We start from the raw sequence: 23,174 nt of genomic DNA, 5'->3' as shown, positions 1-23,174 counted from the left end.
AACAAGCCAAGGAACGGATATTTTGCAGCACAGCTAACTTACTCACGACGTGTACACCACGGAGGTCTGTAAGAGATTGAATTTTCCGGAGGCTAGGCTCCACCTATCGCATTTTAGTTGGTTTTCAGGAATTCACGTGCACTCCACCTTCACCTCGCAATAAACTTTGGCCAGTCACTTAGTCGCAAAGATATTTGAAATGAACCATAGTTATGGCGGCGTTGAATTTGGTGGGCAAGCATAAAATTAGGTACAGTTGTTCCTTGGGCAAATCTACGCGATTTTTCCTGAAGCACTGCATACATATACTTACTACCCCGCAAGTCGCCGAAATAGGCTTGTGTCTGGCGGTGTTAGGACACCAGCCGTTCACAAATAACGGGTTGGGTGGGGTAGATAAATGGGGTCAAGAGCAAAATATTGAAAAATTAATTATTTAAATCATTTTTTAGCCCATATTTGAAAAAGGTGTCGTTTTCATGCAAAGCAATATAGATGGATATGGTGGTGAAGTTTTAATTTTACTTTGGCCGCCAGAAGTCACGAAAATGGCACCAGCTCTACGATTTACATATTATACCCAAAATGTAAGTTTGCGTTAAAAATTTAATTAATCCGATCAAAAAATATAATTGAATATTAATTGCATACATACACCATTTACAGTATTTGGGTTCATGAAATATACTTTTATTAAGTAGCTACAATAAAAAAATTGTTTATACTAGTTCCCTAAGTGTGTGCTTCGAAAACTGAATTGTGTGTTCGAAATGTGATGGTAATCGTAGGCATAAAATGACTTCGGTAATGATGTATGCGTTTAAATTGCTAGTGTCAAGGTAAAACATAATGATATCTACGGTTTTCATTTCGCTTGTTAAATAATGAACTTATGGTAAAAATAAGATTTTTTCCTTCGAGTTACGTATGCATACAACATGTTCGTTGGGCGACCGTCCGCTTTGTAATCTGGTGTAAAATCAGTCCAGAGGAGACAATAAAGCGGACAAGTTTTAACACAGAGAGCTTAGGGATGTTCAGAGCGTGAGCCTAAGATAGGCGTGCTTCATTCGATGGTACAGACTGAGGGTATCCTGCTGCCCTCCATTTCTCCATTTTTAACGTTAGTTACTATAACTCCGCGATGTTTTTCCATCCTCCATGTGTTTATCTGCCTCAAGTACTTAATTTATGCCAAATCCCTACCCTTTTTACCCAAGCCGAGTCAGTTTTTGACAAACGTATAAGCCTTTCAGGTCCCATTCGCCGTAAAAATAGAGAACATATCATTCCCTTTCATAAGATAACCCCATGTGATGCCGGACAATCCCTGGGGATTAGTTAAATAAAATTGAAACTTTTAATTGAAAGAGGACAAAATGTATTGAGTAGAAGTTTCCTATGCTCATCACATCCATAACACTAATTGTAGTATTCACGCTTCAGTCCAGTTATTTAAATTGCATCTATTGACAATAAAAAATAACTTCGTGCTCATGCAATTTTCTATCAAATTACAGTTGACACTCAAAATTGTTCAATAATCTCCTTATATGATACTGGTCTGATCACAGAAAAAAAGTTGATTTCTTTTAGAACTAAAAATGCCTCTACGACAAAACATGACATTAAGTTCGTTATTCCATAAGAATAATGAGAAAAATTAAATGTAGATGCGTCCTAATACTCCTTATAGAGTTAATAGAAAATTAATGCTGTAATTAAATTCAAATAACGATATTTACGTGAGAATGATACTACATTCGTCACATAACATTTGAAAAAGAAAAAGTGAAAATATATAAAAGTTGAATTGTCTTCATTCTGTGCGCTATATTTGTGATTTTCAACATCTATGGGTATCACCTATGCTAGCCAAATTTTTTACAGTAATGAAAAAAGTATTTGTTTTGATTTGCTTAGCCACCGGTGCAGCGGAACTTCCTTAATACGACTTTTTCTCATCCGTCCGAAAATTAATAAATGCGCACGCGCCAGCTCCTCTCTCCCATGTGTCCCTCGCCCTCAATAATCGACGCCGATGAAAGTTTCCGACCCAGTCTCTGATCGATCATCGCGGCAACGTTTGATCATTTCGAAATTCGAGACGAAAAAAAAACTAATGTATATGTCATGGCGATCGCAATGAACTAAAAATTGGAGTACATGTTTTCGTATGAGCCTTCTTGCAAGTTTGAAATTTCCGTCATGACTACGTGAATCAAATATATGTATTTTTCTACCAAATCTTTTTTTTGTAATTCTTAATTCCAAAAACTATTATTTTCACACACATATCGATACCAAGAAGGGAAATTGGGCTATATAAGGTGAGAATCAGCCCATGACTATATTTTTCGAGTGGAATTTTTGTCCATTTGTTGGAGGCAAACGAAACGCCAAGAAACTTATTCAATGTACGTATTTTCACTTCAATTGCCGAATTTAAGGACTTATAATCCAAATTTTTGTGTAAATGATTATTTCCTTTCTCTGTTTCAACGATTATTATACTATGACACACTTCAAATCATTTTCTACTCAAACTGACAGTAGTGTTTCAGTTTGAATTTAGGTACAACTTCACTACGAACAAACAAGCATTGTACGAACATTTGAATAACTTTTCTGTTTCTATGGTGCAATTTACAAAATTTTACTCCAGAAATTTTGATTCTTCCTATTAATAAAAAGCCCGATGTGGTCCTGCTACGGGATTATAATTTTCTTTTTCCAACGTGATGCATTTTTTTTTCTTGCTTTTCGAGAGAGCCTTCTTCATGAAACTGAATCGTATTTTCATGATGGGATGGCTCTCTTAATCTCAATTGCCACCCTCCACTCTCGCCGACACGTGTAAACTGGGATTTAAGGCGGTGTGTCCAAACAAGGGGAGAATCGAAAGCAACATTTTACCGGTCTATTTCGATGGCGATATTTACGAAGCGTCTGGATACAGAGAAGTCGTCGCCGCGTTATCAGGCGACGACTTTGAATAGAGCTACTGTTTCAGCATTTCCATCGGAGTAAATACTAAATTTTTGGATGAAATATAGCCCTCAGCTTTTGCTTATTACTGAGGCACCTTGAACACTCTCATATTAATTTACTCGAGCGAGTTTCCCGATCGAAATGTGAAACATTGCCTTTCCCAAGATACATGAGTTTTACTTGGAAGTCGTATTGAAAGGCACTACATAGGCTTCTGAAGCAATTTCATGAGACCGGCATAAGAGTTGAATATTAATTCAGGTCACATTAATCATGTTCGGCACGTAATAAAATCAAATATTTATCCAAAAATAATAAAATATAAATGCGCTTTCAGAGAACAGAGCACATGTATTTTATGACGACGGACCCTATTCACTTGCATTACGTATTTTCTAGAAATTATTCTGGTTTTGAATGGACAAAGAACACAAATAGGATGAAGACTGCTTCATATTTAAAGTCATAATTGAAATTATGAGTATAAGATCGGGAGTTATACATGGTAAAAAAAGGTTTAAATAATTCAACCACTCAATTTTAAATCCTACGCTAACTGTAGCAACTTTAGCACCTGATATCAACTATTTGTAACGATTCTAACGACAGAAATAAAAACTTTTAGCTTTTTACTAATAAAAATATTATAAAACCCAAATTTAATTTCTTACCATTCACTCATACCTTTTTTAGAAGTCGTATCAATTATGCCCGAACGGTCGAATTTTCCTTTTTCGTCACGTTAATCACGTTTAAAACTTTCGCTAATCTCCTTGAAATTTATAGGGAATAGAGAACCAACTTATTTCACTTATTTTCGCTGAATTAAATAATAAATAATACATCTGATAAAATAATCAGGTGACATTAAGAAACTTGAGGCACAAGCAAATTGTATACACTATAAAATATAAATTATTATTCTTGATGGCTTACTACGGTGTGAGCTCAAGCATCACTTGTACAATTCAGTCTTTGGGCCAAAGCATTGTCCTGCTATCATTTCTATGTATCATTGCAAATTTAAAACATGAGACGAAAGTAGCATTATATTTTTTTATCATTATATTTTCTATAACCTGAAAATATTCCATTTGTTACGTTGATTTTTTGCCAGTAAAAAAGTTCCTCTGTGCAAACATTTATTGCTGGTATTTTTAATACATAAAAATGATTGATTAATCGTAGTTTATCCCCAACTATGCACGTTTTACATGTTCTAATCGTTGTAAAAACATAATTTTTTTCATTTATTGACCAAATCCGTGGAACTGCGATTTTTAATGATCATAACACGAAAGACAATAAAGAGCGCGCCGCTTCTGGCAAGAACCAACTGTAAATTAATGTTATGCACTTTCATTCATCACGTTATAATCTAATCTCCATGCTTCTGACTCCCCCTCCATTTCTCCGAAGCTGCTCCCCCCCTGAAAGGGTCGTCACCCAGCCGTTAGTGCAAAAGCCGAAACGCGGCACATTGTATACAACGCACTAACTTTCTTTCGAAGCACATTACGTGTGTCGAAGGAATTCAGCAAAGCAATAACGGTTTCTCAAATGTAATCATCACGTGAATATGAGTATCACGTAGATGTACTTGATGCATTTCGTGTATTACATATTATAAAAAAGTAGGAATGACAGAATTGTCCACAAAAGCATTAGCTAAATGTTAAATTATTGTACACACTTCATTACAACATATTCTTGCGAGTCAGATATGGGGAGGATTAGGTAATATAACACTCTTGAAGGTAAGGTACTTACCAAGGAAGAATAAGAGGCGTCGTGACGTTCTCCTGAAGTCGACCGCTCTTCAATCCAGCAGCCTCAACCAGCATACCGCGAGAACTGTGGCCTCCGTCCTGTAGATGATTGCTAGCATCGTGAAAAGTTTATCTGCCTGAATTTGAGAGCCTCGAGCGCTTTGTTGGATCAATTGCCGACGAAGGCACTACATTGATAGGTCTACCAGAAAATTTCGGTATGTAACACACGAAAATGTCCAACTTACTCCCGAAAACATTTAAATCAAACGATGACTACGTCGGTAAATGATGAACAGCTTACCAATTGCGAGCGTAGATGCACAGGAAAGAGTTCAGCCTCGCGCGATGAGCTCCGAATTCAGCCACTTGTAGAGTAGTACGACGTGGGGGACTCTAACCGCTAGTGACTAGAAAAGAGGGCGGAAGGGAGTAAGAACACGTCCATAGCTGTCATCTTATCAACTCCATTGATCTTTCACCATCGAAATAAATGGGGAACATCGTTGCCAAATTTCATCTCTCAGAAGAGATGTTCGAACAGAATGTTTCACGAGAAACATAAATTTGACAACGTCGACAAGGAGTTTAACTAGGAACGTACAATACGACTGGCCCTTCCACTTGGTCGGGTCCCCGTGTTCTTCGGCCGCTTGCACCTCGAGACTGTTAACCCTGAATGACTTTTCGGAGTCGAATTGTGCTTTCCTCAGACCCATATCTATTCTATCCGAGGCGGCCGTCTAGTTGTGGTCATGAGTGAACGACGTTACTCATTATAGGGAGAGGTTGACGGCCAAAAAACCTACGGTGTCTAACGAGAGGGAGGAGAGAGATAGCTCAAAGTGCTATAGCTTTTAAATTAGGACTGTTCAAGATGCTTTCCCGTAAAAACGTAGACTATACTAAAAAATTTAAACCTATCTTTGAGGATCCTTGATCTATACGAATACGAATTTTAGCGTAAGTTTCTTAAAGTAACAATGTAAAACAGTTTTTTCATTAAGTATCAAGCTCTGAAAACTTTTCTAAACCGTGAAAAATCGTGGATTATGCCATCAACGCCTCATTTTCATGTAAATATATTGAAAACACACGCGCATCACAAAATGCAAAAGCCCCAATTTGGGGACTTAAAAATTCATTAGTAGAGTCCTTCTATTCCAAAAACAACCATATTTTACTAGGGGCAATTATTCCGATTCAACTCTAGTATTCTCATAGCTCTTAGACCATTATCTTATGCCTGATTATTACTTTTTCGTAATCCACAGCGCGATCTATCATTGGGCGAAGTCTATGGCCGATTGCGTCACCAGAAATGGCAGCCAGGGTCGGAAAAAGCCATAAATTTCGGACACGGAAGGCCCCCACCAAAAATGTTATTAGTCAGTAACTTAAGAGTTATTTAACGCTCTCTAGCGGCAGTGAGGATAATGAGCTTGGAACTGACCGATAACGAATAAAAACAAATACTAACCGCTAATTAATATTATAGGGAACATTGAAGCATTGTGGCTCCCACATTCAAACCAGCCCAGATGAAACCTTCAAAAACCCTCAGATATAATCCACGAAAAACGAGGTGGCCCAGGAAGGAAACTAACTTATACCCTGAATGTGTTTTTTTCGCGCACCCTTGCCTTAGTGCAGACGGAGCTCTATTCTCACCTAACTAAAATAACCTTCAGGTTGACAAGCTGAATGAATTAATTTTAACTCCTTCCATAAAAGTGTATGAGTGCCATTTTCATGCATGGAGCAATGCAAGCTTAGTGGCATCTCACACCACCTGCATACATGCACAATTTTTAAAGTGTCTTCAGTAGAGCAGGAATAAAGGGCACATGTAGGGTACAGTATGTTTGTCAAAACTCACCCTCTGCATAACACCCTTGACATGTTTCGCAAGATATGTTGGAAGTTGCGATCATATGATATCAGCTGCGATTATACCGATGGGTACACCATCTAGCGGCAAGTATAGGAATTGCATAGTCGCTACTGGTATCTATTTACTTTTGTAGAGAGGTAAATATAAATAAAGCATTGTTGTGTTGTGCTCTTGTCAAGCAAAGGTGGTGTATTTATTTTTACTGATTCCCTGTCCCAGGAGTGCATTTCTGGTAATATATTAGGCGAGTTTATACCAAGAATCACGCTCTGCTAACAGGTTATGGGCCCAGACTCAGGGACGTATAGTGAAAAGTAATATTTATTTGAAAAAAAAAAAAGAAAAAAAAACATACACTACCTAGTGAAATACTGTGAAGGCGAAAACTAAAGATGGAAGTAATATCGCAAAATACCATTCCACGTTTAAATAGAAGGAACTGGAATGCATGGAAGGCAAGGGTGAAAGCGGAACTTTTGGCGAAGGAGGCATGGGAGGCGATTATAGGATACGGAGATGAAGACAGTAATGTGACTAAGCAGAGTACGACGAGCGATGCAAGGAAAAGAAAAACAAAGGCAAATCTTATCGCACTAGCCATTTTAATGCGAACTGTCGGAGACGAACTTATAAACGACATCGCCGATTATGAAGTAGCGAGGGAGGCCTGGAATCATCTGGAAAGGGTTTGTTGCCAAAACACCGAATACGGAGCCGCAATGAAATTTAGAGAACTCGCAAGTTTCAGGAAGACACCAGGTATGTCTATTCAAGATTATTGCAACAGTATGATGGACATGAACCGATGTTTAACACGGAACGAATTGGGTCTCACGGATAGACAATTGGCCGCAGTTTGTCTTACCGGATTGCCGAAAGAGTACGAAATAACAGTAAAAACATTAATTGCCCAAAAAGAAAACCTCACCATGTCCGTAGTTAAACAAGTGTGAATCGAGGAAGAGGAGCAAATGGATCTTGGAGTTTCTCACGAGGCGTTGAAAGTGCAGAAGAAAAAGTTCTACAAGCCCAGGAACAACGCTAGCGGCGACTTTGGGAGTAAAAGGGAACACCAGGAGATAAGAAAACAGGAAATGAGAAAAGAAGGCGAAGCTAAAGTTTACTGGTGTTATGCTTGTGGTCAAAAGAATGATCATATTGCAAGGTTCTGTCCTTTAAAAATTGAGGAGAGGAAGAAAGAAAAACAAGCAACCGCAGGAGTAGTGACCAGAGAACATGTAGCATTTTGTGCGCAGAGAACTGAAAAGAAAGATGATGGAATTTGGGTGGTTGATTGTGGGGCGAGTGATCATATGAGTAACAGGAGGGATTTGTTTACTGGTTTCACAGAATTAAAAGGGACTGTTGCTATGGGGGATGATGCGCCTGTACAGATTGAAGGAGAGGGAGCTATTTGTATCCATCTTTCTGATGAGTGTGGTAATATTGATATTACTCTTTCAAATGTATTGTATGTCCCAAACATGGGGCATAATTTGTTATCTGTAGGACAATGAGGAACTTGCATGGGTCGTAGATTGCTCTAAAAACTATTTTGAATAAGTCAAATGGATACATTAGCTCGCAAAAATACCTTCAGTTTCTCCATTCAACATCAAAAGAAATAAAAAAATTGCATTTAAAATCGAGAAAAAATTCTCTGAGCCGACCACTGCGCGAAGACACCCGAGCGTTGCCGAGGCCAGGCGTGACGTCATAGGTGCCTAAACAACCGTGGGGAGTAGGGAAATACGCTGAGCGCTTGGAGTAAAATTTGTTTTGAGGGAGTATTTAGCCGCTAATCGTCACTTTATTTTGTTCTGTTATTCTTGGGCAAGTTTTCCTATTGCTATTGTGCCTAGATTATTACTTGGGATATTAATAATGCGGCATCGGGATGATGAAGTACAAGCGTTTCACTTCGTGTGTTTTAGTTATCAGAAAAATGGATGATAACGTTGCAACTCGATCGAATAGTACACCTGAAATTCATCTACGTCTACATAATACCCCGCAAGCAATAAGGCGTGTGGCATAGGATGTTAGGACACCAGCCTTTTTTTTAGGACACCAAAAATTGATGCCATGACCCTCATGGAATTTGTTAAGACAAATTATTGCTATACGTTGGCGGCAAATCGAGTTGTAAAAGAAACTTGTAATATGTACTGGAGGATAACGATCGTAAGCTGTGCTGTTGACATTAGAGTAAGATGTGCTGTTGAATTTGGCAACGCCGGATTAGCGGAGAAGGTAGTCCTATCCGTCCTACGGTACGAATTCACAGCAAAACAGTCTGCACATAATCCACATGTGAGATCGCGATCGGTTCCGCTGCCAACACACACACAAGCTACAACCTATTTCAATAATATAGGTAAATCCATAAACAATATACTAGCATATACCATAAAAATATAGCGGGAAATAGGCAAATACTCTTATCAAAAACTGGATGTCACTGTCACATTCTTATATTCATCACGTACAACTTACAATAACAGAACTCGTTATGATGAATACAACTATTTATTCACTGATTTAAACCCTTAAATTAGCCCACACAAGTGACACAGGTGACATTTCTCACTACTATTCGTTGAAATAATGGAATAACAAACTTCACACACAGTTTTTATTTCAATAGCGTGATCGTGAAATGTCGTATCTACGGTGAACAACGGAGATTAGCACGCCATTGACAATTTTTACACTACTGTTAGACATTTATCGATAGCGTAATAGCACTTTTTACAATTCAATCACGATGGAACACTGATAACTCTTGGCCGATATTTTTCAACCTTGTCAAACTTTGTGCATTACAACCACTGGCACTGTGATTATTAGCAGTAGCTTAACGGGAGACGTCACGTTGAAAATAACACTATTTTGGCACAAAAATGTTCCTAGATGTCTCCAATCAGCGAGCAAAAGTTGCATTGACTGGAATTCACCCCATAATACAAGCACAGATCTACATCTACATCTACATAATACCCCGCAAGCCGCCTAAAAGGCGTGTGGCAGGGGGTGTTAGGACACCAGCCGTTTACAGCTATTAAAAAAAAAAAAAAGTAGTGCTCTAACGAGGTTGGGACAAGCGTTTATTAAAGTCCTTTATTATTCGGGGGAAAAACGAATTCTTATATCTATCCGTTCGGCTAAAAATCTCTCTTAATTTATCGCTTCTGTCGGACCTGGAAATATAGTGTGGCTCTAAGATTATGTTCTCTGTGTCGCTCTTAAATATATCCATTCTTAATTGTTCAAGCAATCTAAGCCTAGCGCGCAGCCTCCGAGTCTCCAACGGCTCCCAGCCTAATTCGCTTAACATCTGGGTAACACTGTCTGTACGCCCGTAGCAGTTTTTGACGAAACGCGCAGCCTTCCTTTGTATTTTATTAAGTTCGCGGATTAAGTCTTTCTGCACCGGATCCCATACGCTCGCTGCATATTCAAGGTGCGGTCGGACGAGAGCGAAATAGCACCTTTCTTTTACTTTCTCATCCGAAAATCTTCCCACAATACGCTTGACGAATCCTAATTTCTTCAGGGCTATGCCGCAAATATTCTTTATATGAGTTCCCCACGTGAGGTTCGAGGTTATCGTAACTCCCAGGTACTTCACTTCGTCTGTTGCCTTTATGTTAATGCCATCCACTGCATAAACATTGTTAGTGCTGGACGAATTCCGCAAAAAATGTACCGCCATGCATTTGCTCAGATTAAGTTCGAGTCCCCACTCTTGACTCCACAAATGAACGTTGTTTAGGTCAGATGATAGAATTTCATAGTCAGAGTGATCACTAATTTCGCGATAGATGACAGCGTCGTCAGCAAATAAACGTATTTTACTGCTAATGCGGGAGCACAGATCGTTAATGTATATAATGAACAACAGGGGGCCGATTACGCTTCCTTGTGGAACACCTGATGTAACTTTTACAACATCAGAGCTAATTCCGTCAAGAACTACTTTTTGTTTACGATCTCTGAGGAAGTCGCGTATCCAGTTTACAACTGTTTCGTTTAATCCGCATGACTGTAATTTGTATAAAAGCTTGTTGTGAGGTACAGTGTCGAAAGCTTTCTTAAAATCTAGAAATAGTGCGTCAACTTGTCTTTTCGATTCACCAGATTTTATAACGTCGTGAAGAAAGAGCGCGAGCTGTGTTTCGCAGGATCTATTTTTTCGGAATCCGTGCTGACAGTCATGGAGGAAGTTACGTCTGTCCAAGAAAGTCATGATATTACTAACAACGATATGTTCAAGTATCTTGCCTATAATTGATGTTAGGGAAATTGGACGGTAGTTGCCTGGATCATTTCTGTTTCCCTTTTTGAAAATGGGTGTAACACTTGCAATTTTCCAGTCGGGCGGTAACTTCCCTTCGGAGAGTGACTTCTTGAATATGATCTCTAAGTAAGGCGCGATCTGTGGAGCTAACTCTTTGAGGACACGCGCGGGTATTCCCTCCGGACCCGGAGATTTACTATTCTTAATCGATTGTAGTTGTTTAGTTATCCCATCACGTTTTATAGATATTTCTTCCATCAAATCCTCAGTATATGGGATGTCTAAATTGAATTGAGTATCGTCAGTAGTGTATACACTTTCGAAGTGGGCATTTAAAGTGTTAGCTTTGTCAATATTTTCGGTGACAAGTTTACCATCTTTATCAAATAACGAATCTACGGTTGAATGTTTTCCCTGAAGCTCTTTCGCGTACGACCAAAAGGATTTCGGATTTTCTTCGAGTAATTCACCAAGTACTTTTTTCTTAAACTTTCGCATTGCAGTTCGCATTGATTTCTTGGTTATTGAGCGTTGAGCAGCGTAACTTTCTTTAGCTTCAAGTTCCTTCGATTTATTACGAGACGTGATGGACTTTCTGTACAAGTTGTATAGTTTTCTCTGTTTCCTAAGTTCTCTTCTGACATCGTTGTTGTACCAGCGAGGTTCCTTATTATCACATTTCAGTTTTTGCGGAATATGTTCGTTGATTCCTTGGCGCAGAATTTCTAAGAAACGTGTCCATATTACATCTGTGCTTTGGTCCTTTGATGTAACAACGAATTTTTTGTAGGAGTCATTAAGCATCTCGCCAAATTTAGTGAAGTTACATTTATCGAATAGGTAAATATTGCGTTTTGGTTTTACGGCTGACACCACATCAACTTTTAACGTTGCAAAGATTACTCTGTGGTCGCTTATACCGTCAATAATATCGACTTGTTTTATCAACTTAGGATCGCTTACTGCTAAAAGGTCTAATAGCTTGTTTCCTCTCGTAGGTTTGTCAACTACTTGGGCGAGAGAGTGATTTGCAAGTATGTTGAGTAATACCTCGCCGATTTCTTTATTCCTTGAATTCGGTTTTACAGTGTAAGTATCCCAGTTTATGGATGGAAGATTAAAATCTCCCCCGATTACTATTACACCTTTACTGTCTCTCTGAGTAAATGCGGATATTTGATTTTCTAGAAGGTACATAATATCGACTTCGGAGTTCGGCGGTCTATAAAAAGAGCAAACATGAATACTCCTTTTGTTTCGTTGTTTAATTGTACACCATACGCTTTCAATTTCGTTGTCAATTATTTCGTGGGCGGCGCTTTGTAAATGGGATTTAACTGCAATAAAAACTCCGCCACCTGTTCTATTTCGTCGATCGCATCTGTAAATTTTATATTCTGGAGGAAAAACTTCGCTGTCGCTTATATCTTCCGTAAGCCAGCTCTCTGTCCCCATGACCACGTCTGCGTCCTGAAAAATATGCTCGATTTCGGCGCGCTTGTTTTTTACGCTACGGCAATTAACTACAACAAGGTTAATGTCATATTTTGTAGTTAGAGTTTCGGTTGGTTCTTTTCTAGGCTTTTGTATACTCAGCGGGAGAATTTTATTGGCAGTACTAATAATATTTGATATTTTTTCTTTCTCTGGAGCATGCGTTTTGGGAATAATGACGCTATTGTCCGGCGTTAACGCTTCTAAGCTTACTTTCTTGTATATTTCGCATTGCGGATTTCCTCGGAGGCTACGTTCAATTAAATCTTTGATAACCCCGCTAGATGACCTACCCTCTAGTCTAAAAAATACCTACAGTGCTCAAAAATCCTACGAGCCACCCGTTCCGACGCCTCTTTGGAATAATGCACCCCAGACGAATTGAGGGGAGCCCGGCACGATCTAAGCAGTCCTAAACGACGAATTCTCCGGTACCTACGAATAAACGGATGAAGTTATTGTATATAAAAGCTAAGCGGACATCAGTAAACATCAAAATCCTTCTTATTACATACTTAAATGAATGATATGCCGTCGATAACATCAACTTACAATTGACGTATCCCCCTTCCTAAGGCCGTGGCTCAGACTCCTACCACGATGTTATTTAGGTATTATATAATTTTTGGTTTAACTGCTCCAGTTTTATATTTTATGCCCGTACTCAGATATTAATATTATAAATAATGCAAAATATGAGGGCTTCCAAGTCTCTATCGTCGGATATTTATCTTTAAATATAAAATAATCAACACGTCTAACAAACGAAGCTCTCACAACTGCTGGCAACTATTATAAACAATCACAACAATAGCTTCGCGTGATGTTTAGGCACCTTTGACGTCATCGAGGCTTCGTCGGCAGTGGCTTGGGGGGTGAGGTAGTTTTTCCCGCGCTTTAAAATTCGTAATATTTATCATTAAATATCTCGCGAAGGAAAACTCAGATAAACATGCGGTTTTCTTTGTTGTATTCAGAAAATAATTTTCTATCCGCCTGTGAAATAAAAAAAATTCATGCAAGTTCCCCATTGGAGGAGAAGGGCGTTAAATTCGTGACAGAAGGGGGCAAGCAGGTGGCATCTAAGGGAGAAAGGACATTGTTTAAGGCCCACAGAATTAACAGGTTGTATTATTTATCAACAGTTGGGAGCTCTAGCATTGCAGATATAAGAGGTGCTTATCATGACAAGAGGGCGTGTAAAGTGACTTTCACTACTTGGCATGGTAGGTTGGGGCACCCAAATTTGGATGCTATGAAGAAATTACAAGTATTGACCTCTTTAACTAGTAAGAAGAAAATGGATGAGGACTGCTCTGCATGTATCCAAGGAAAGATGAGGAGAGAGAGTTTTCCTACTGCAAAGGATGACAGAGTGAAGAATGTGCTAGACAGGGTTCACACAGACATCATGGGACCAATCACACCAGCCTCATTGGGACAAAAGAAATTTATCATCACATTCATTGATGAAGCGACCAGGTATGTTTCTGCCACAGCCATCAGAAGAAAGAGTGAAGCTTTGGAAGAATTCATGAAATTCAAGGCCAAAGTGGAATTGCAGCATGACAGGAAAATAAAGCAAATCCAATCTGATGGTGCAGGAGAGCTGACCAGCAAAGAATTCCAAACTTTTCTGGAGAAATGTGGCATCACGCATCGTAGGACAGTGGCCTACACACCTCAACAAAATGGATTGGCCGAGCGGATGAACTTGTCACTGTGCAACACTATCAGGTGCATGCTGATCCTGGCGGGGGTGCCTGGTGCATTTTGGGCGGAGGCTTTGAAGACTGCTTGTCATGTGAGAAATCGATGCCCATCTAAACCTCTGGGGTTCAAGACACCTTTGGAGATATGGAAAGGGAGAGCACTGAGAGAAACTGATTTTTCATACTTGCGGGTGTTTGGGTGTCGGGCGTGGGCATGGATTCCTAAACTGAGCCAAGAAGGGAAGTTTGGAGCCAGGGCAGTCGAATGTATGATGATGGGGTATGAAGACGATGTAAAGGGGTATAGACTCTGGGTATTAAAGGAGAAAAGAGTTATTGTGGCACGAGATGTAATTTTCAGGGAAGCAGTTTTTCCTATGAGGCCACAGGAGATGGAGCATCACCCAGTTGAGCCTCCACAAATGTTTGAAATGCAGAAAGATGGAACAGACCAAGTGGATAGTGAACCAAGGTTTGGACATAGGGAGACACCGAATCTAAGGGAGACGCCACTCAGGGGAGGCCGAGCAGGGGATGATGATGGAGAGGTGGTGTATCCAGGGGAGGCACCACTAATGGGAGGCCAAGGAGAGGATGATGAAGGAGAGACACCATCCAGGGAGGCGCCGGATCCAGGGGAGGCACTGCTCAGGGGAGAAATAGAGCAACAACCCGGGAACGATCATGACCAGGAGGGTGCCAAGGTAAACGAAAACGATGGTGGCAATCCAGCCCTTGGGGGACAAGCGAGAAGGAAGCACAACCCAAGAGTACCATGCCGCCTACCATGTTGCATGATCATCAAAGGAGAGCGGAAAGGGACCCTCATTGACGTGCCAACTTCTATAGGTGAGGCCTTGAGTGGCCCACAGGCTGCTGAATGGAGGGCAGCCATGGAGGAGGAGCTGTCTATCCTCAAGAAGATGAACACCTGGAGTTTAGTTAAACGATCTGAGGCGGGAAATGTAATTGGCAGTAAGTGGGTATTTGCCCTTAAAAAGAATATCCATGGGGAAATTATAAAATTCAAAGCAAGACTTGTTGCACAGGGGTTTAGGCAAATTGCAGGGGTTGATTTTTGGGAGACATTTAGCCCAGTCATGAGGAGAAGATGTCTTAGATTACTAATGGCTATAGCAATTGAGAAACAGTGGGTAATACATCAAGTTGATGTAATATCAGCTTACCTGAACAGCCCATTAAACATCCCTGTGTATATGGAGCAGCTAGAAATGCATTTGATGGAAGGGAAACATCCTAAAAATTTTGTTTGTAAACTAGAAAAGAGCCTGTATGGTCTCAAGCAGTCGGGTAGAAATTGGAACCATTTCCTACATCGAATTCTTTTAGATCTGAAATTCTATCAATGCAAATATGACCAGTGTGTGTATAGGAGGGAAACTGTAATTTTAGGTATTCATGTGGATGACATATTAGTCATTGGTGAAAAACTGGCTGTTCTTAAATTTAAAGCTGAATTATCAGAACTGATAGAAATAAGAGATTTAGGGGAAGTGACAAAAATTCTGTCCTTGTCAGCAAAGAAAGAGGAAAGTGGGCTAACACTGGACCAAAGTTTGTATGTAGATGAGATACTCCACGAGTTTGGTATGGGTGACTGTAGGCCAGTGGCGAGTCCTTTGGACCAAAATGCAAAGGACAGAGAGGAGCCAAGTGAGGAGGAAATTTTTGATAACTACATGTATCGCAAAGGGATTGGATGTATTTTGTATCTAGCAGGAGGAACTAGACCAGATATTTCATTTGCCATTTCAAAGTTAAGTCAATATTGTGAGAAAGCTAGCCATAAGGATTGGCAAAAATGTTTTACATGTACTGAGGTACTTAAAGAGTACTAGGAATTATAAGTTAAATTATGTAAGAACTGGAGAAAAAATTAAGGTATATGTGGATGCAGATTTTAATAATTCTCAAGATGGAATTTGCATCACAGGTTATGTAGTCATATTTGCAGGTGCAGCAATATCTTGGAGGAGCCACAAGCAGAGCTGTACCGGAACCTCTACAACTCACTCAGAATACATGGCTTTGTATGAAGCATGTACAGAAGTTGCATGGTTAAAGTATTTTTTCCAGGAATTAGGAGTGGGAGAGTTTGTAGAGAGTCCAATAAAAATTTGTGTTGATAACATGGGAGCAATAAAGTTAGCTGAAGGAACTAATGTCTCTGAAAGAACGAAGCACTTTAGACCTAAGTTCCATTATGTGAAGGAATTAGTACAAGAAGGGACAATAATTTTGGAGTATGTTCAGTCGTCAAATAATTTAGCTGATCTCTTGACAAAAATATTATCGGGTGTGAGGACTAAGATGCTCACTCAGAGATTGGGTTTGATTTGAATATTTTTTGTTTGTGACTGTACTTTGACTGTGATTTGAATGTACTGTTTTTTTAACGTGTAAATTTTGTTCAATTACTGTATGTAATTTATCAGCTGATTTAAATGATTGAGGGGAGGTGTTGGAAGTTGCGATCATATGATATCAGCTGCGATTATACCGATGGGTACACCATCTAGCGGCAAGTATAGGAATTGCATAGTCACTACTGGTATCTATTTACTTTTGTAGAGAGGTAAATATAAATAAAGCATTGTTGTGTTGTGCTCTTGTCAAGCAAAGGTGGTGTATTTATTTTTACTGATTCCCTGTCCCAGGAGTGCATTTCTGGTAATATATTAGGCGAGTTTATACCAAGAATCACGCTCTGCTAACAAGATATGGTAGTGATAACTGAATGGGGATGGGAAGAAGGGCAAGGGACGGACAGGATATAAAGGATGTGAAAGAGTTGAAATACGTCGCTATGAAACGGTTAGCCGAAAGGAAAGAGGAATGGAGAGATGTAGTTCAACAAAAAAGGGGGTCAAAATGTACCGTTTTTCGTCCTCTTAGGTTAAAATGTAAGTCGCAGCTGAAGCTATTAAAATAAGTCAAACATTTTTCGGGCGGTATCACTATTCCGCGATGGATCATGGATTCTTGTGTCAATTTTTGCATAAATTTAGTAACGCTAAAATGAAGATATCGTATGAGGTGAAAAATAGCCACCCTTCGTCCTCCTAGTGTTAAGGCTGTATCATGCTGGAATTAAACGTTTATGTTTGCCAGTTAGCCTATCTCACTCCTCTCGGGATCGGGTTGGTGTGGTGGCTAGAATGTTGGCTTCCCACCCGGCGGGCTCGGGTTCAACTCCCGGCAGTGGCAAAGAATTTTCAGAGACTGCCCGATCCCTGCTTGAATGTTGTGAGGAGGACATTTCAAGCGCAACACTCCGTCCGTCGAATGGGACGCCCCTTGGCGCCTTTCGTTAAAAGCAGGCTAACGCCGACGCCGGGTTTCTCTCCACCCATCCTTCCACACCCTTCCCTCATGGCGCAAATGACCTCAGCTGTCGGTCGCCTCCTCCAAATACCATATACCACCCACCTCACTCCTCTCCTCAGAGTAAACATTAACAAGAGGGCTCAAGGTGGCCGCGAAGGAGCCATAACCGGAAGACACCACTTATGTATGAGTGGATGAGAAGCCAAGGTGTACGAGTGATTTCTTTTCTATTCAGTTTTAGGTACATAAATTATCGTATCCCATGGAAACCAAGTTTTTGTGTATTTCTTCTAACAATTAACTTAACCTAACTTTGTTGAGGAAAAAATCACTTGTATCCCTTGGCTTCTCACCCTTTCAATTGTTATATTTCAACTCAATCCCGTTCCCTTCGCTTTCGTCGGCAACATGGTCCCTTTTATTGCTCCTGCGTAGTACACAGACTCACGACAATGAGATGTGAAAAGAGTCGTGTGAAATAAAATTAAAAGCCTAAATGGAAACGACGAAGTTTATTTCGATCGGCGTTCATTTAACTTCTGTGCGTTAGCGTTAGTTTGTCGGCCTCGGTGGCGGTAGGGTAAAGTCCTCGCCTGCCAAACCGTAGATCGCGGGTTCGAATCCCGCATGGGTAGGTGGTCCTTATCCAGGGCATGGATGTTCGTGTCGTACTTAGTTAATTCCTCCGTTGTAAAGGCTTATATGTGCTGTTTATGGGGAAGTTGGAAATAAATAAGGATTATTGCTGAAATTTTCGTAGGTACATGTATATTCAAACCCTGATAAGAAATGCTTTAATGAGCCTCGGTAGAAAGGATAGGTTGAGGAAAGGCAGAGGAAAGACGAAAGAGGGGAGAGTGTTTTCCAAGCGACAAAAAACCTGAAGAGACGTGTAGGGAAAGTGAATGAAAGTTGGCCATTATAGTGCGTCGGGGATTTTTGTAGGCCACGCAATGACCTCTGGCGGCCTTCCTCCGTATTATGGATCCGCGCACGTGCAAAATTCCCCCATCCGGACTGACTGGAAGCGTCCTCCGACGACGGCCGCCTTCCCACCGCCGATGCCAAATTATAACATCGCCGCTCGCTATCATTGTCCCCGCTCCGCCCCAGCGCCATTCATGATTCGTTGCAGAACACAATTATTACGGGGGCGTATTGCTGCTTCTCGACCACTCGTATTGTCTCTCGCGAAAAATTACTCCCCTAAAAATTGGCCCTTACAATCATTATCAACAATCTGCAATCCAATGATTGAAATTGATAATAGTCTGAGGCAAGACTAGGTCAAATTGATTCATTTTGAATTAAAAACCTTCTAAATTTTACATAAGCGAGTACACTTTAATGTAAAATTTACAAGGTTTTTAATCAACATCCAAAGATCATTATGATGAAGTTCTCCACTAAAATCTGCTATAGTTAGCTAGTATATGTGAGCAGTTTAAAAATTACTTTATCGATATTATTTGCAGGGTATGAAGAATGAAATACGTCAACATTAGCCTATATTTAAAATATTACAAATTTTAAATCTGAGCAAATACTGAGGTAAATCATTAAAATTGTAGATGAAGGAAAATTATTACAAGGGTATACTTTATACACCCTGATAATTTTAAGATTATGTCGTAAGCTAGAGAGGAGTAATTCGCGAAAAAATACTGGTCAAACAGAAGTGCTTCGTCGTTGGGAATTTTTAACAAGGAATGTAATGTATGAAAACTATCTTCATGATTTTTGAAATTATGCTCCAAACGAAACATCTGATCCCTGACGGCCTAAACCCGAAGCTTTGGTACGGTGATCATCAATGGATTTTATCTACGGAGGGGAAAAATTATTTTTCTTACTTACATATGGAAGTAAGGAAACAATTTATAAGAGCCTACATTTTGAGTATGCTCCAATATGGAAGGGAGGTATGGACAATGACAGCATCGGAGAAAGCAAGGATAGAGGCCTTCGAAATTTGGTGCTACAGAAGAATGATGAGGATCAAATGGATCGACAAAGATAGTAATGAGGAAGTGTTAAGAAGAGTAGGAGAGAAGAGAAGCCTCATGAAAACCTTAACAAGAAGAGAGAACAACCTAACAGGCCGCATCTTGAAGCATGATGGACTGATGAAGACAATCGTCGAGGGACAAGTGGATGGCAAGGACGGAAAAGGAAGACCTCGAATAAAATATATATGAAACAGGTAAAGAAGGATGTGAAAGAGAAGTAATTCGAAGGTGTGAAAAGATTGCCTGATAAGAGAATTGAGTGGAAAGCTGCGTCAACCAACTTTAGGATTGTTGACTAGTGATGATGATGAAAAACTACTTCATCAGCCAGGGGCGCAGCTAGGAATAAAAGCTAGGGGGGGTTTCAGGCGCAACTAATACTGGGGTGCCTGGGGGTATGGTACACCCGCCAGGGTAAGCGGTAGGTGCGGGGCCTTTCGCCATAAAAAATGAAGATAAATGGTTCAAAATGGTGAGTTTTACGGCATTCTGGGAGATATTTTAATTATCCTTACACTATTCTATATGTAATATTAATACAATTAAGTAAAATGGATTAAACTTAAAAATTCCTCTGAGCTCTGGGGGATGGGGTTATCCCCCAAAAACCCCCCCTCGCTGCTCCACTATCATTAGCAGACCTCGGCATTGCACTACAATTCATGTCCACCTGTCTCGTTAAATTACGACAGTAAATGGAAAAGAAACAACAATTATTTACCCTACGGGCATAATAAAATGTTTAAATTTAAGCAAACCAAAGACGTTAGCTCATCTATTATTTAAAAGCATTTGTATTTCTTTATCCGGTGTACTACACTTATTTACTCCTCTGTTTTAATAATCGAATTTTTAGGCCATTCATGGTTGTTTTTGAAGTCACATTAAGCAAATGAACCGTTCCCTTTCATTGAGGAATGACTCAATAATAAACGATACTACATATGAAGATGGGTCCGACATAGAGCATGGTTTCCGTGCAAACCTGCAAACGCTGCATGACTCAGCGCATGGGAAGACAATAGGAGCTAGGAAATAAAAGTCTTCAATGTGCTGATGGCATCTATATAATTAAAGGCAAAACAGTCTATGCTTCATCAGTTCGGTATGTATTTCATCGAATTCGGGACAGGGTTAATGAATTCATTCCCACATGTTAGCAATGAATTCTATACAAGGTCATTCCGTTTATTCATTTTAATGAAGTAAATAATAGTACAATACCAATGGTATGTCAGGGTTAATTGAAATAGACATTACTTTAGTCATGGCTAATGAAGTAGGGCAATTTACCGAAACAGTTTTATCAAATAAAAATAATCGAACTGTGAAACACCTCATACTGCTGCCTTGTTAACCAATTATGTTTTATTTTCAGGTCAGCATTCCAATTCTGTTCCCTTCGAATAGTTCATTTATAAAATATCTGAGTGGAATATGCGATCATATGCCACAAGATCATGAATAGTGTCTAGATATCCATGATTTCATTTTACTATTTTTTAAGATAATTCTTTGAGGGAAGAAAACGAGTCACTTCCCGAAACGTTGTGTCGGCAGCAATTGAATAAATTATACGGAGGTGCGTCAGAGAAGAATATAGCAGCTTGTCAAAAGCTCAACGATATCGCGTGTCCCGTTGCCGTCATTTAGTATTTTAATCTCTTTCATCAGTTCAAATGTTTTCCCAGGCCATTCAAAGTTTTTCCCCCATTAGGCACACAACCGTGAATTTTTATTTCAATATCATAATTTAATCAATAAAAAATAAAACTTTCGCAACAAAAACTGTTTAAAATGTTTCAATTAAATTAGCATTCTTAATCAAAAATATAAAATAAACCGTCAAGTTCCCTTGCTTCATATCTTAAATCATATCTTAAATCACCTAGGTGAACATTAGCAGTGCTAACAATAGGTTAATTCATAGATTTGAAATTAAATTTCAACAATGAAATGTACAAATTTCCCAACATTTATTACGCATAGATTTGGTCTCTGAAAACTGTTTCCGACCAAGATGAGGTAGAAAACTCTAGACATCAATTGATTCTAACTTCAACTGAAAAAATAAGCACCTGAAATATCAAAGACGAATTAAATTAAGACGAATAATCGAGGGAGTACTTTTTTCATCCAACAAGGCATACTTAGTCCAATAAATTTACTTCAAATCTCGCACATTACTAATTCTATTACTTCAACATTTGAGAGGTATGGGGTACAAATAGAATTATGTTGTTGATCAAGGAAAATCATAGACTTTAAATTATTGCAAAAATATAGACGATTAACTTCTTGATTATATTTAATCTGAAATAGCGGTACGAGTTAAAAGCACTCCATAATTGCACCCAACAGGTCCCGTGGTAATCCCTTTAAGAATTCATCCACATCGTACGCCAGGAAAGCACCAAATTTTATAAAACTATATAATTGTTAATGGCTTTTACGCTATTTTCCCATCAGAATGATGAATAATTCTAGTCCAACAATGCATTTTCTATTGCAACGTAATCGATCAAAGAAATCACTAATTTTATTGATGTAATCAATACTGAAATAGTAAAAAAATGATAATATTTCAGATACATCTCATCCTTTTTGAACTAAAGTACACCCGTCTCTATAATTCTAAAGAATTTGTAGTAAAAGACGTTGTGAACTTTATACTAGCAGATGGGCAATGTATTTATAGTAGGTGAGTTTTTAGAGTGAATATGAGGTATGACGAGATAGGCATTCTCCTGTTTTATGTTGTAATTTACTAAATTTCAAAAATTTCGACTCCTTTTAGGACACTATAACGTGAAATTCAATGGTCTCTTTAGTGCTTTAATCAATGACAACCTAAATAAGCCCTGTACACTGTAATGTACGGGGTGAATGGCATTCAAAGGATAAATTAGAGCTGTCTTACGCAAATTTTCCATTGGAACAAAAAATTAATTCTAGTCCAACAATGCATCTCCTATTGCTCCAAATAGATCAAGGAAATCGCCAATTTTATTGATGAAATCAATATTAAAAGAGTAAAATATTTATAATATTTCAGAAATACATCAGACTTTTTTTTAATTAAAATACACCAATTTCTAAAATTCTTGAAGAATTTGTAGCAAAACACATTGTAAACTTTATGGTATCAGGTTCGCAACAAAATAATAGTGGACGAGTCCGAAGAGTGAATACGAGGAATGACAGAAAAAGACATTTTTCTACTTCTTTGGAATGATTTACTAATATTTACAAATTTCGACTCCTTTTAGGACACTATTAAGCGACAGACCTTGTTCTCTTCAGCTCATTACTCACTGACAACGTAAATGTACCCTTTAAATTGAAACCTACGTGGTGAGAGGCATTCAAAGCCTAAAATAGGGTTGTTTGTTAAAGACTTTCATGAATTTTACAAAGTTATATCTTTGGCATAAGTAACTGTATTATTATTTAATTATTGTTATTAATTCTTTCAATTTTGTATTATCTCAATCAATCATTTATCAACGATGAAAGAGTCAATCTTAAAAATTGCTGTAGTATAGTCGATTTTTAGCAGTTAAAAGCGCTGATTCTTACAGTAGAAATAAAGAAATAAAACTTTGTAAGGTTCCCTATTATTTAATTATGGGCACGACCCGGGTTTCGTAACTTGGT

General features: G+C 38.9%; 1 protein-coding gene across 1 annotated transcript in view; it reads left to right on the top strand.

Annotated features, from left to right (window-relative positions):
- The window catches only part of LOC124162241 (nose resistant to fluoxetine protein 6-like), a 149,870-nt gene that overhangs the window by 91,230 nt on the left and 35,466 nt on the right, over window positions 1-23,174 (top strand). The window lies entirely within an intron of this gene.

The sequence above is a fragment of the Ischnura elegans genome, chromosome 7 (genome assembly GCF_921293095.1).
Source record: "Ischnura elegans chromosome 7, ioIscEleg1.1, whole genome shotgun sequence".
NCBI lineage: Eukaryota > Metazoa > Arthropoda > Insecta > Odonata > Coenagrionidae > Ischnura > Ischnura elegans.
Note: the sequence above shows the minus strand (reverse complement) of the source record. Positions and strands in the feature narration are given on the sequence as shown.